Source organism: Eublepharis macularius, chromosome 6 (genome assembly GCF_028583425.1).
Source record: "Eublepharis macularius isolate TG4126 chromosome 6, MPM_Emac_v1.0, whole genome shotgun sequence".
Lineage (NCBI taxonomy): Eukaryota > Metazoa > Chordata > Lepidosauria > Squamata > Eublepharidae > Eublepharis > Eublepharis macularius.
In genome coordinates this window covers 11,458,688-11,472,832 of record NC_072795.1, presented here as the reverse complement: position 1 = coordinate 11,472,832, position 14,145 = coordinate 11,458,688, and positions in this window count along the sequence as shown.

The following is a 14,145-nucleotide window of genomic DNA, read 5'->3' as shown; positions in this document are numbered from 1 at the left end:
TGTGGGGAGCAAAGAGGAAGATTTAACCCTCCCCTCCCTATTCCACTTTTCTGACCCCCAACAGACCCCCTCCCTATGGTCTTCTTTGGAAAGTTTCCTGTTTGTGCTGCCAAAGTGAGCAAATAATAGCTGTGGAGAGTCGGTGAGTTTGGGGAAACGAAATAGGAAGAATATGATAACCATCTCGCCCACTGACCCAGTCCTGCTGTTTACCAATCAAAACGCTCTTGAAATCCATTCATGGGTTATCCAGGACTAGAAGTCTGGCCCAAGTAGCCCTTCGACTGGTAGAGCTCCTTCCACACTAGAATCATAGAATTGTAGGGCTGGAAGGGACCTCCAGGGTCATCTAGTCCAACCCCCTGCCCAATGCAGGAAATCCACAACTACCTCCCCCCCCACACACACACACCCAGTGACCCCTGCTCCATGCCCAGAAGATACAAAAATACAAGAATCAATCTATATAAATATAAAGTGTATTCAAGTGCAAAGTGACCAGTGCTGATGTACTTCTAATATTCATACAAAATGTTCCCGTATACAAAATAGTTATAAATATTATTATTAAAGACACACAAAACTGTTGTCAGCCATATAGATAAAGTCCACAGATTCTGTTATGTAAAGTTAGTGTCTTATTCTTTATCCTTTGTAGCTAAAGCCAAGAAGAGGATGACTTTATACTTACAGAGCTTGATTCTTGTATTTTTGTATTTCCCTCCAATTGTGGTTTTCCACTGAGTTGTTTGGTTTTCGATATTGGGGGTACCTTCTGTTTGGTTACTCCATGCCCAGAAGATAGCAAAACACCGTCAGGATCCCTGGCCAAACTGGCCTGGGGGAAATTGCTACCTAACCCCAAAGTGGGAATCGGCATTACCCTGGGCATGTAAGAAGGGGCCACAATAACCAAGCAGTGATGCAACCCTTCATGCCCTCCCTCTCATGCTCTGCCCAGGTTCACAGCATCAGCATTGCTGTCAGATGGCCATCTAGCCCCTGCTTAAAAACCTCCAAAGAAGGAGAGCCCACCACCTCCCAAGGAAGCCTGTTCCACTGGGGGACTGCTCTGTCAGGAAGTTTTTCCTAATGTTTAGCTGAAAACTCTTTTGATTTAGTTTCAACTCATTGGTTCTGGTCCAACCTTTTGAATGGCCACTAGCTGAATGGCATCCAAGCCCAGCACCGTCCTAAGGACCAGAAAAAATTATATCATGTGCCACAGGACTTGGACTTTTGTTCTACTGCCGGACTACCTGCCTGAAACTTCCCACAGTAGCCGAGAAGCTGAATGTTGGTACTCGTCTACTGGCAATTTTTAAACAATCCAAACGGGATATTTGTACATATTTTCCTGAAAGTACAGGAGGACTGTGGTGTTTCCAATCTATCTGGTAGTGGAGAGTGCCGTCAAGCCGTAGCTGAGGTACGTTGACACCTGGTGGCGTTTCTGTGGCAAGAGAGTAACACGGGTGGCTTGCCATTGCCAGCTTCTGCAACCCTGGTCTTTGTTGCAGGTCTCCCATCCAATTACTAACTAAGGCCAACCTTGCTTAACTGCTGAGATCTGACATGATAGGGCTTGCCTGGGCTATCCAGGTTAGGGCTGCAGTCTATCTAGAAAGGTAGAATTTGGCACATCGGTATCTTGCGAAAGCTGGAGACTGTTACAGTGAACGTAAACACTTAGAACATGAAGTTTTCCTTTTCACAAAAGCCAGTTTTGCATCACCAAGCAAGCTGAGAGTGTCAGAGCTTCTGTGACTCATTATGTTCTTTAACCAGATTATGATTTAATGGGTGGGGGGGGAGACTTCCCGTTGCCGAGAGGTGTATCTGATGCATGCAGAATGCGAGCATCGTTCACTAGCAGGTTATTGCCACAGACTGAAGCCAATTTTAGTGATGCCCGGATGTGTCCACACAACCCAGGGGATGAAATTTGTTATACGTGCTGTCCAAGACAGGCCGACTAGAAAACTTGCAAGACAGGCATTTTTGTGCACTTCTTACTCAAAAAGAGGTGTATGTATTCCAAAGTGGTTAAGGTGCTCCTACACCAATGAGAAATTTGAACTTTGGTATATGTCTCGTCTAAGACTGTGAGGACTGTGGAGATTTTTACGTCTAGTGTTCTAAAGCTGAACCACAGAGCTTTTTTTAAAGAGAAGGCAGAAGTCTGGCAAAACAGCAAGAAAATTTCACATAATACTAATAATAACATTCGATTTATACACCACCCTTCAGGACAACTTAACACCCACTCAAAGCGGTTTACAAAGTGTGTTATTACTATCCTCACAATAATAATCACCCTGTGAGGTGGGTGGAGCTGAGAGAGCTCCAAGAAGCTGTGACTGACCCAAGGTCACCCAGCTGGCTTCAGGTGGAGGAGTGGGGAATCAAACCCGGTTCTCCAGATTAGAGTCCCACTGCTCTTAACCACTACACCAAACTGGCTCTCTGAGGTGCCAAGAGAGTTCTGTTGCTCTTTCAGACACCTGTCATTTGGGAAAGAGGAGTGAATTCCTGTAGTATTTTCACCTTTCACCCCAAAGTGGCTTACAACATCCTTCTCCCTACCTCTATTTTATCCTCACAACAACCCAGTGTGTTAGGTTTTGCCACGGCTTTTTTTCAGCTGGAACGCGGTGGAACGGAGTTCCGGCACCTCTTGAAAATGGTCACATGGCTGGTGGTCCCACCCCCTGATCTCCAGACAGGGGAGTTTAGATCGCCCTCCGCACCGCTCCAGCCACCAGCCATGTGACCATTTTCGCCGAGGGCGATTTCAACTTTAAAAAACTCCCTCCTTGTTCCAGCTGACCCAAAGTGACGTCATTGTGCGGTCCTGAGTTCCACCACTGAGTTCCACCACCTCTTTTCCCAGAAAAAAAAGCCCTGGGTTTTGCTGAGAGTGAGTGGCCCAAAGTCACGCCACAAGCCTTCCCATAGAGTGGGGATTCGAACCTGGGCCTCCCAAATCCCTATCAAACACTAACCTCCACACCACACTGGCTCCCTGTGTATCTGTGCATCTTCATTCACCAAGATACATATATACGTTCACCATGTTCTTGACCGGCCATACGTTAGATAGCAACAATCTACACAGGTTTCCTGCCAGAATTATGACCCACCTAATTGTCCAAGCACAAGTTCCTTAGTACAGCAGTATTGGAGAGGGGTGTGTATGCAAAGAAGAAACAGTCCAACCGCTGCGCCCCAACATTTTCTGCAACATTTCAGGGCATCTTTCGATTGTTTCCACGGCCACAAATGCCACGAGAATGACCCTGACATCCATGGATTTGCTGACACAGTGAAAACACCATTCTACAGTTGCTCGAGTAGATAATAATAAAATCGAATAGGTTACAGTAACCTCCAAATGAAAGGATGTCCCTTTTTCAGGGGAGGAAAATTGCTGGGGGCGGGGGGGGGGGGCGGTCCCTCAAGATCTGAGGTGACCTCCAATCCGAGCAGAGGTGATAATGTCATTTGGGGAGGGGGGGGACAAGCCCACATTTAAAAGCTTCCTAGGGCTATCCCTGGGGACTCTTGTAGTGAAAGGCGAAGCAGGTAAAGAGCCAGCCAGGCTTTCCAGATTCTTCACATTTCGTTCTTAAATTTTCCTTTGCCTAACCACAGAGATGGCCGTTTGTGATGCCGAGCCCTCTCCTAATATAGCCGCTCTTTGTTTTGGTGCCAGAGCATGTGGTCCTCCCTCCCTCCCCGGCCACCAAAGAGTTAAAAAGGCTGTGCCTTGAGCAAGGATGTGCAAGCAGCAGGCTCGGCCGATGGGTTTCTATGGCAACCTCACACTCTGCTTTCTCATGCTACTTTAGCACTTCTGTTGCCTAGGCAATAGCATCCCGGGGTGTTGTGCATCTCCAAAGCTCCTGTTTTGTTTTTGTAAAAAAGGGGGGGTGCTGTTGGAAAGGCCCAGAGGGATAGGAGGGGAGTGGTGTTGGGGGTGGAGGGGGAGGAAATCGATAAAAAGGCGTCAAGATGAGTCAAGGAGCCTTCCCCAAGACCTGCCATGACCTCCTGGGAGAGGGCAGCCTCTGAGATAGACATCCAGCAGGCAGCAAGCTTTTTCAGGCAAACCTGCTCTCTGGGTACCTTGGAAAATGGGCTGTGATAGGACAGCCCCCTTTCCCTGACTGCTCTCCCGCAACTGCTCAATTATCTCAATGTTGAGCAGGAGTGCCCTTGAAGGAGAACGTGGCACGGCAGCGAGGCCTTCTTCCCACCCTGCTTCATACAGTCTGTGATGTTTCCTCAACACTCCGTTTCCAAAATCAAACGAAAGTCTTTCAATATGATTGCTCCTGAAAGCACGTCATGAAATGAACGCGGTTAGTCTTCAAGGTACCACAGGACTTTGGTTTTGCTACAGTAGGCTCAGGAGGCTACTAGAGGCGTCATGAACTGGGGGAAAGGGGTTCGTTGCGGTTCGTGGTTCATTGCGTTTCACAAACCACGAACCACCATGAACTCGCCTGGTTCGCGAACAGGTTCGTTTGGTTCGTCGGTTCATCACTTCCAGGGCTGCAGAAGGCCTGCAGAAAGCCCGTCCCCCCCATTGCCTAGGTAACAGATTGATCAGCACCAGGCCTTCTGCAGTGACAAACCGAAAAATGAACCATAAAAACTAAAAACCATAGCGGTTCGTCAGAAACGAGCTCCAACGAACCGCCGGTTCATGACCAAAAAAACAGCCCAGTTTGTGACAAACTTTGGTTAATATTTCGGTTCGTGCCCATCTCTAGTGGCTACACGTTTCTCTAGCCATGATGCTACGTTTCAAGAGACTCTCGCAACATCCCAAAGGCACCCAATAGCATGACGAAGAAATATGGGGCCCTGCAGGCCTGAGTAGCCTTACGTGGCGGGAACCACCAGAGGCGAGAGAGGCATTTTGTTATTCCTCTCCCCTCTTCCTGCGCTGTGGTGCCCCCAAATGCATCCCTCTGTTTGCCCCATATATACTTGCTGTTTCCGTTCATCCACCTTGGAGAAAAGTAGAGCATCGAACATGGGGACACGGTTGTGGTGAAAGCAATTTGCACTCCACCCCAGATGCTGCCCCCCCCCAACCCTTAGCTACAGGGATATCGTATATAGTTACAACCTGCCTTTGTGTGTGGAGTACACAATCCTCTCCACCCCACCCTAATACTATTGCAATTTTTTTAAAAAAAAACACCTGTTCCCTTCATAACTTCCCAATATCCACAGTGAAGGGCACAGTTGTTAAATTATGCATCTTCTGTTACCATGCCCTGACCTGAATAGCCCAGGTGAGTAAGATTTCATCAGATCTCAGAAGCTAAGCAGGGTCAGCCTTGGTTGGTAATTGGATGGGAGACCTCCAACGAAGACCAAAGGTTGTAGAGGCAGACAATGGCAAGCCACCTCTATGAGTCTCTTGCCATGAAAACCCCACCAGGAGTCACCGTAATTCAGCTATGATTTGAGGGCATTCTCCACCAATCCATATTACCATATTCCTTCACAATTTAAAATATTATGAACAGGGCTGGGGGGTGAAATTGGCTTTGGATAACATATTCAAATACCACCACCCTATTCTAATAAAAGGCTGCACAAGCTTCCAGCAGAATCACAGAATCATAGAGTTGGAAGGGGCCTTACAGACCATCTAGTTCAACCCCCTGAAGATTGATTCCAGGGGCAGCTGTTCCCAGGGTTGGCTCCATGGAGGTGGGAAGAGAGAGAGAGGTAAATCATTTCTTTGTCCTGCCTCCAGTGAATTGCCCTCCAGTCAGGGATTTTTTTCTGGGAAAAGAGGTGGTGGAACTCAGTGGTGGAACACAAGACTACACAATGACATCACTTTGGGTCAGCTGGAACAAGGGGGTAGTTTTTTAAAGTTTAAATCGCCCTCGGTGAAAATGATCACATGGCTGGTGGTCCCACCCCCTGATCTCCAGACAGAGGGGAGTTTAGATTGCCCTCCGTGCCACTGCATAGAGGCCAATCTAAACTCCCCTCTGTCTGGAGATTGGGGGCGGGGCCACCAGCCATATGACCATTTTCAAGAGGTGCCGAAACTCCGTTCTACCGCGTTACAGCTGAAAAAAAGCCCTGCCTCCAGTTAAACCCGGCTCATCCCACTTCAAACTGTCGGTGGAGGATTGTTTGTTAGAATATTTCTCCTGTTCATTAAAAAAAACCCAAACTGTCCCTCCTTTCATAAGAAAAACTAGCCTCTCAGGAGGAAGGGTTTTAGCCTTGCCTTTTCCCTGCCTTCTAACTTTCCTCATGCTGAGAGGTTTTATTTAATATGGAAAGGCATTCCAAAATTCAATTGCCCAGTTGTTCTCTGAAGTGGTATAGTCCAGGAAGAGCTGTACCACCCTGTGTTTCTGTTCATTTAATCCAACCTGGAAACTGTGGCCCTGACCTAGATAGCCCAGGACAGCCTGATCCTGTCAGATCCCAGAAGCTAAACAGAGTTAGCCTTGTTAGTAATTGGATGGGAGATCTCCAAAAACGGCAAATCACCTCTGCTAGTAGCTTGCCATGAAAACCCCACCAGGGGTCGCCATAAGTCAGATACGACTTGAGGGCCGGATTTTGTTTTTTCAGAAGCTGTGGCACCTTATCATACCTTCCTCCATTCAAAGTGAAATAGGTGCTCTTCAATCAAAGTCAGGTTGAATTTCCATTGGCATTCCTTCAGAACCCATTCCCCACATTTCCCCAGTGTCATGAGAGCGGGCACAAGTACGTTCCAGTTCTCAGCACCCCATCCTGAAACAAAATTATGCAAAAGAAAGTGGAGGGCAAGGGGAGGAGATAGGCCAGGCTACGCAAACGAAGGAGCAGGGCTATACAGGCAGGGGCTGGCTCAGTTGTCAAAGCCTCCCACCGAGTTCTGCGATACAAACTAAATCAAGTGGTAGAGGGAATTGGGCCCCTACCAACGGTTACCAACATCCAGGTGGGGCCTGGAGTTCTCCCGGAATTACAACTGAACTACAGACTACAGAGATAAGTTCCTCCGGAGGATATGGCAGCGTCAGAGGGTGAACTCTAGAATCACATCTCCACTGAGCTCTTTCCCCTCCACAAACAATACCTTTGCCAGACACAGCCCCCAAATCTCCAGGAATTCCCCAACCACACTACCCCTACCCCAAACAAAGTCGGGCACTATTCTGTCTGGAAGAGCAGTATATAAGCACAGTTATTATTATGAGCTGCTGTGGCATAGACATTAAGTGGTTGGGCTGTCAATCAGGACTCTGCTGGTTCGAGTCCTGCTACTGCCATGAGCTCAGCAGATGGCCTTGGGCAAGCCACTCTTCTCAGCCCAGCTCTGCCAATGTATTGTGGGGATAATAACACACTGACCATATACACCACTCTGAGTGGGGCACTAATTTGTCTGGAAGAGCTCTATATAACTGCAGTTATTATTGTAATATTGCACAAGGGGGCAAAAACCTGCCTGCCCATTCCTGGCCTTCTTCAACCTGAAACCCCATGGCGGGTGGGGGGGGGTTAACTGTACCCAGGCCCAGCGGATGCAACAAGGCCTAGCCCCACCCCACCCACCCCACACTTCAATTTCACCTGTTTGTAATGGTGAGCCTTTCTTCTACCTGTGACAAAGAAGGCTTGCTTACTTTGGAGTAAGCACCATTAAATATAGGAGCCTTACTTTTGCGTCAGTAAGTACAGGACTGGGTGGCAAATCCCTTTGGTTTCTTCTCTTTTTAAAGTAGCTATAACCAATGCTTTTTTAAGAAACGGACTTGGAGCAAAGAAAGAAAGAATCATTCAGGTTGCCAACTCTGTGTTGGGAAATTCCCGGAGATTTGGGAGTAGAGCCTCACCAAGAATATGATGCAATAGAGTCCACCCTCCAAAATACCTGTTTTCTTCAGGGGAACTGATATCTCTAATCTGGGAATTGCAATTGAAGTTGCAATGCCAGGAGATCTCCAGGCCCTAGCCAGAGTCTGGCAACCCAGGTGTAGCACAAAAGTGTCATATTCTGGAGAGAAAACCCCAATTTGCAATGGCCAGAATTCTTGTACCATCTTGCCTGTAAATGAATCCCCCAACCCTGTTCTGAATTCTCATTGCCCTCTGGATGAAATTGAAAATGGTGCCCGATGCAAGACCACTACTTGAGGAAGACATGGTGGGGGCAGAGTAGATCCTGCTCCTATTGAGGGTTAAGTCTTTTTTGCATGCCATCTGGAAATATTTCAGGAATTTGATGAACGCTGTAGGGGGAGGGGCTGCTTTGATTGTCAGGAACAGGCGGAGAATGTCTGACGTGTGAAAGGATGAGTCGAGTGGGAGAAAGACCAGAGCGTCCTCTCTCTCCTTCTCGGTGGAGGGGATAGCTCTGTTGTTGTTTTTTTTACTAGGGTGCATTCATCATAGAAGACCAACTGAGCAGGGACGGATGGGATTTTGGAGAACAATTCTCCACAATTGCCAGTTCCTGAGCATTAACTCATACTAGTCAACAACACCCAGGCTCCATGTGTGTGTATGTGCCGTTGTCTCCGACCTATGGCAACCCTATGAATGAAAGACCTCCAAAACATACTATCATTAACAGACTTGCTCAGATCTTGCAAACTGGAGGACGTGGCTTCTTTTATTGAGTCAAGCCATCTCGTTTGAAGACTTCCTCTTTTCCTACTGCCTTCCACTTTTCCTAGCATTATTTGACTTTTCCAAAGAATCTTGTCTTCTCATGATGTGACTAAAGTACGAAGGCCTCAGTTTTATCATTTTAGCTTCTAGGGAGAATTTGGGGTTTATTTGATCTAGTGTTTGTTTGTTTGGCTTCTGGAGGACGTGGCTTCTTTTATTGAGTCAAGCCGTCTCATTTTAGGTCTTCCTCTTTTCCTACTGCCTTCCACGTTTCCTAGTTCAGACCATGGCCTGCCCAATTTAGGGTTGCCAGCTTCTCAACTGGCCTCTGTAGCTGTGCCTTTAAGAGATGCCTGCTATGCAGAAGGCAATCAAGTTTGCAAATTGAGGTGCCGGGTCTGCAGATTGCCAAGAGGCAGGATATTTCAGTAAGTGTTGTTCTCCATGCCATGAAAAGCGTCACCTGCTTGTTTCTGCGCTTCAAGATGCACTCAAAGGCAGAGCTGATCATTTTTTAAAAAATCCTTCCCTTGGTTCTATTCTTGGCTTGCTGATTTCTCTATCTTCCTAATCAAACTAGGGTTGCCAACTCTGGATTCAGAAATTCCTGGAGATTGCTGGAGGAAGTGGAACCTGGAGAATGTGGTGTTTGATGGACTTCAGCGGGGCAGGGCTCATTTCAAGGGGGAACGCACAGGAACTCAGTTCCGGAAGTTCCCCAAAGAGGTCACGTCAGGTGGCCCCGCCCACCTGACTCGCGGCCATTTTGGGCCCATTTTGGCCTGGATTGGGGCTGAAATGGCCTGGATCGGGCCTCTGGCGGGTGGTGGATCACTCTCCCACTCATCAGCGGCCCGATCCTGACCATTTTGGGCCCCTTTTCAGCCATTTTCAGCCCCTTTTTGCCATTTTGGGCCCAATTTTAGCCCTTACTGGCCAGGATTGGGTTCCAAACAGCCAGAATAGGTGATGTCAGGGGGTGTGGCATATGCAAATCAGGTATGCTAATGACACACGTCCAGTGATGGCAAGAGGCGTGGCATATGCTAATGAGCTGTGCTAATGAGTTGTGCTAATGAGTTCCTCCAGCTCTTTTTCTACAAAATGACCCCTGCAGCGGGGTATAATGCCACAGAGTCCATTTTCTCCAGGGGGACTAACTGAACTCTCTTGTCTGGAGATTAATTGTAATTCTGGGAGATTTCCATGCCCCACCCAGAAGATGGCAAACCTGAATCAAATTCACCAGCTGACTGGTAGATCCCATGATTTGCCTCCAGAAGAGTCCTGTGTTCAAATTTAGCATTGGAAGGGCATCTCAAGTCACCGGTCCTCCAGTCCTCTGCTTGCACCTCTGAGAACATTTGAATTACAGTGACTCCTTTGGCCTTTGGCTGAACCCAGGTGACATTTCAGCCCACCAAATCAGGGTGTTTTTATTTATCTACTTCATTCATAACCTTCCTTTCTCCCCAGCTGATATTCTAATACACATTACTGTACCTAAACATAGAGGAAACCCACCTTCTCCCTTTCAGATTTCGTAGGGTGCATGATATTTTTCAAAGCCTGATTTGCACATTCATCTTTGATGATGACAAAGGGTTAGTCTGTGGTAGAAAATAAAACAAAAGCCCAGAGGCACCTTTAAAACTAACAACTTTTATTTCCAGATGAGCTTTTGTGAGTCAGAGCTCACTTCTTCATATATGTACGGAAATCAAACTGAGAAGTTTTCTTATGGGGCAAAATAGTAGTCTGGTAGCACCTTTAAGATTAACCAACTTTATTGTAGCATAAGCTTTCGAGAACCACAGCTCTCTTCATCAGATGCATCATAGTAAAGAGTCCAGTAGCACCTTTAAGACTAACCAACTTTATTGTAGCATAAGCTTTCGAGAACCACAGCTCTCTTCGTCAGATGCATCATAGTAAAGAGTCCAGTAGCACCTTTAAGATTAACCAACTTTATTGTAGCATAAGCTTTCGAGAACCACAGCTCTCTTCGTCAGATGCATCATAGTAAAGAGTCCAGTAGCACCTTTAAGACTAACCAACTTTATTGTAGCATAAGCTTTTGAGAACCACAGCTCTCTTCGGCAGATGCATCATAGTAAAGAGTCCGGTAGCACCTTTAAGACTAACCAACTATATTGTAGCATAAGCTTTCAAGAACCACGAAGAGAACTGTAGTCTTAAAAGTGCTACTGGACTCTTTACTATTTTGCAACTACAGACTAACATGGCTAACTCCTCTGGATCTTATGGGGCAGGTTACCGGGGTGGGGAAGGAGGAATTAAGGCAGAGGGTGAATGTGGTCATTACACTTTTATGTGTAGATTCACTATGTGGCAGAAAAGGAGGTAGAAAGGTGTGAGCTTGTCCCATGAGAAGGATTCTCAGTTTGAGTTCCATGCATATCAGAAAATGTGTGGTGAATCACAGAAGCTCATCTTGAAATAAATGCTGTGAGTCTTTAAGGTACCACTGGACGTTAGTTCTACGTTCATCTTTGTCACTTAACTGCTGGTACATATTAGGGTTCCCAACTCGGTTGGACAATGCCTGGAGATTTTGGGGGGAGGCTGGGGAGAGTGTGGGTGGGGGAGGATCTCAGCATAGACGTGGAGCTATAGTCCACCCTCCAAAGCTGCCATTTTCTTCAGAGGAACTGATCTCTGTAGACTGGAGATCACTTGGAATTCTGGGAAATTTTCCAGGCCCCACCTAAAGGTTGGTAACCCTAACATGCCATCATGCTAACATGTATGAATGCCATCACAGATCTGTCATGTTTGTAGCCCATCATAACTCCGAGGAGCTCAGGGCAACATACATTCTTTCCCCTTCACTATTTTGCATTCACAACAAGCTTGTGTTGGATCCAGACAAACGTTTTCCATGGGCATAAGGATTTCCACCTACACAGTGTGAGTTTCCCACCTTCCCATGGTAGCCTGAAATGCCTCCTGAAATCCTGTTCATTCTGGGAGAGAAAAGACTCCTAGGAATAGTATTCTGGGCTGCTGCAGGGGAGGAGAAATGGGAAAATTGTGCCTGCAGAAAACCTTAGCCTGGATCCAAGCTCTATGAGGTAGGTTAGGTTGAGAGAAAGGAGCTTCATGGCTCTGTGGGGATTTGAACCTGTCTTTCCCAGGTTCAAGACCAGGACTCTAACTCAGGAGTCCCCAGCCTTTCTGAGCCTTCAGGCACCTTTGGCATTTTGGGAAGGGGTGGCGAGCGTTGTGCTAAAATGGCTGCCACGGAAGGCGCCAAACCCAAAATGGCTGCTAGGGAAGGCAGAGCCAAACCCGACACCTCCTTGCAAAAGAATCACAGAAGGAGAATAAAATGAAATGAAGGAAAGGGGGGGGGGGAGGAAAGGGGGGGACCAAAAAAGAGAAAGGGGAATAAAAAGAAGGAAAGCCTGAAGGGGAAATGGAATCACACGCTGCCTAAGAGAGGTACTTTCCTGTCCACCCGATTAGCCAGGGACTGTGGCTACTATTGCAGTGGAAACCCCTTTCATTTGAATGAGGGCTGACAACAGCATGCCTTTCCTTACCATGGCCCCATCCATCTTCTCTTAATGCTTGGCAGGTGTTAGGGGAAGCACTGGAAGGCACCATGATGCATACAGGTGCCACATTGGGGAACCCTGCTCTAACCACTAGTCCACACTGGCTCTCCTCTAATGCCACAGATGGATCTTCTATCATCCCCGCAGGTTTGATTCCTCACTCCTCTGCTTGAAGCCGGCTGGGTGACCTTGGGTCAGTCACAGCTCTCTCAGAGCTCTCTCAGCCCTGCCTACCTCACAGGGTGATTGTCATGAGGATAAAAATAACACACCTTGTAAACCGCTCTGAGTGGGCGTTAAGTTGTCCCGAAGGGCAGTATATAAATTGAATCTTATTATTGTTATTAATTCTTTTCAATGAAGTCTGTTCACAGATGCAGCTGCCAGATTCCACGGGTGGGAAATCAAGCGATGGCCAAGAACGTGTGACTCAGCAGGGCCTGTGCTTTGCAACCTGCCAAGAGGAAAGACAACCAGTCTTGGAGGCGGCAAACCCCATCAGTTCTGGCAAGGCACATGCTAAGGCCTCCAGTCGTGTTTGTAATAGGGTTGCCAGCTCCAAGTTGGGAAATTCCTGGAGATTGGTGTGTGTGTGTGTGTGTGTGTGTGTGAAACCTGGAGAAACCTGGAAAAAGTGGGGTTTGGGGAGGGAAAGGACCTTGGCATGGCATAAGTCCATAGAGTCCACCCCCCAAAGTAGCCATTTTCTCCAGGTGAACTGATCTCTGTGGCCTGGAGACCAGTCGTAATTCCAGGAGACCTCCAGCCACTACCTGGAGGCTGGCAACCCTAGTTTGTAAACAAGCCGTGCTTCTGCCCCTCCCTCCCGCCTCTCCTGCCCCCCCCCCCATCTCCCCAGGCGTATGTATTGTGACAGCCTCAATCTGGCGCCCCTTCCCGAACTGCAACATCCACCTCCTGTTGGGCCTGGCTGCTTCCTCTTTGCTCCAACTCTCATGCCGTCGGTTGCCACGGCAACGCTAGCTATGGCGACAGACGGAGAGATGACAGCTTATGAATATGGACGAGCAGCGGCAGGTGAAAGATTTCTGCCTGCGGGGGGGTGGGAAGAAGCAGGTCAAGTCAAAGCCTCAACGCCGAAGACGCTTTACAAGCGCGGGCACCTGATCTGCCGGTGTCAGGTGAACCAGGGGTCAGTTCAGACATGCAGGTACCTCCATTTCTCGTCCCCGGTGACTCACCACAGAGCGCACACACTGGCTTCAATATAAGCACTGAGTTTAAAATGGCACAAAAGCTCCGGCGGTGGCATTTGATCTGCAGTGGTTCAGTCCATCAGATGATGAGGGGGCACGTGTGACCCGTCCCGTGTTGTTGGCGCTTTGAAATGGGCTCTTTGGGGGAACCTGAAAAATAAAGCCTGCTCTATGAGACAGAAAACACCTTGCACCAGAGCAGTTTCAGGCGGGTAGCCATGCGAGTCTGTAGTAGAAGAGCAAGATTTGGGTCCAGCAGCGCCTTAGAGACCAACTAGATGTCCAGGGTATGAGCTTTCGAGAGGCAGAGCACCCTTGGTCACACTCAGGTGCTACGGACCCGAATCCTGCCCTTGCAACGGGGCAGTATTCTGCCATGTGGTCTCATTCCTGGGCCAGCGTGAAAAGCACGAATGCAGCTGTAAGACAGATGGGGCGCAGGAGGGCAAAGGACAGGGGGACAGGAGCGCTCGGCCCGAACCAGCTCTTCCGCTGGTGCAGCACTGCAGGCTCCAAAAGGGAATATTAACTGTTCTGAATGGACAAAAGGGATTTTGTCCATTTGAGGGATTCAAATGTACAAGTTGCTCCCAGAGGATGCCGAGATGGCCCCAATCATGGACAGCTTTGAAAGGGGATTAGAGAGATTCGTGGAGGACGGGTCCCTCAGGGCCTGCCAGCTTAGCTCTCAGTAA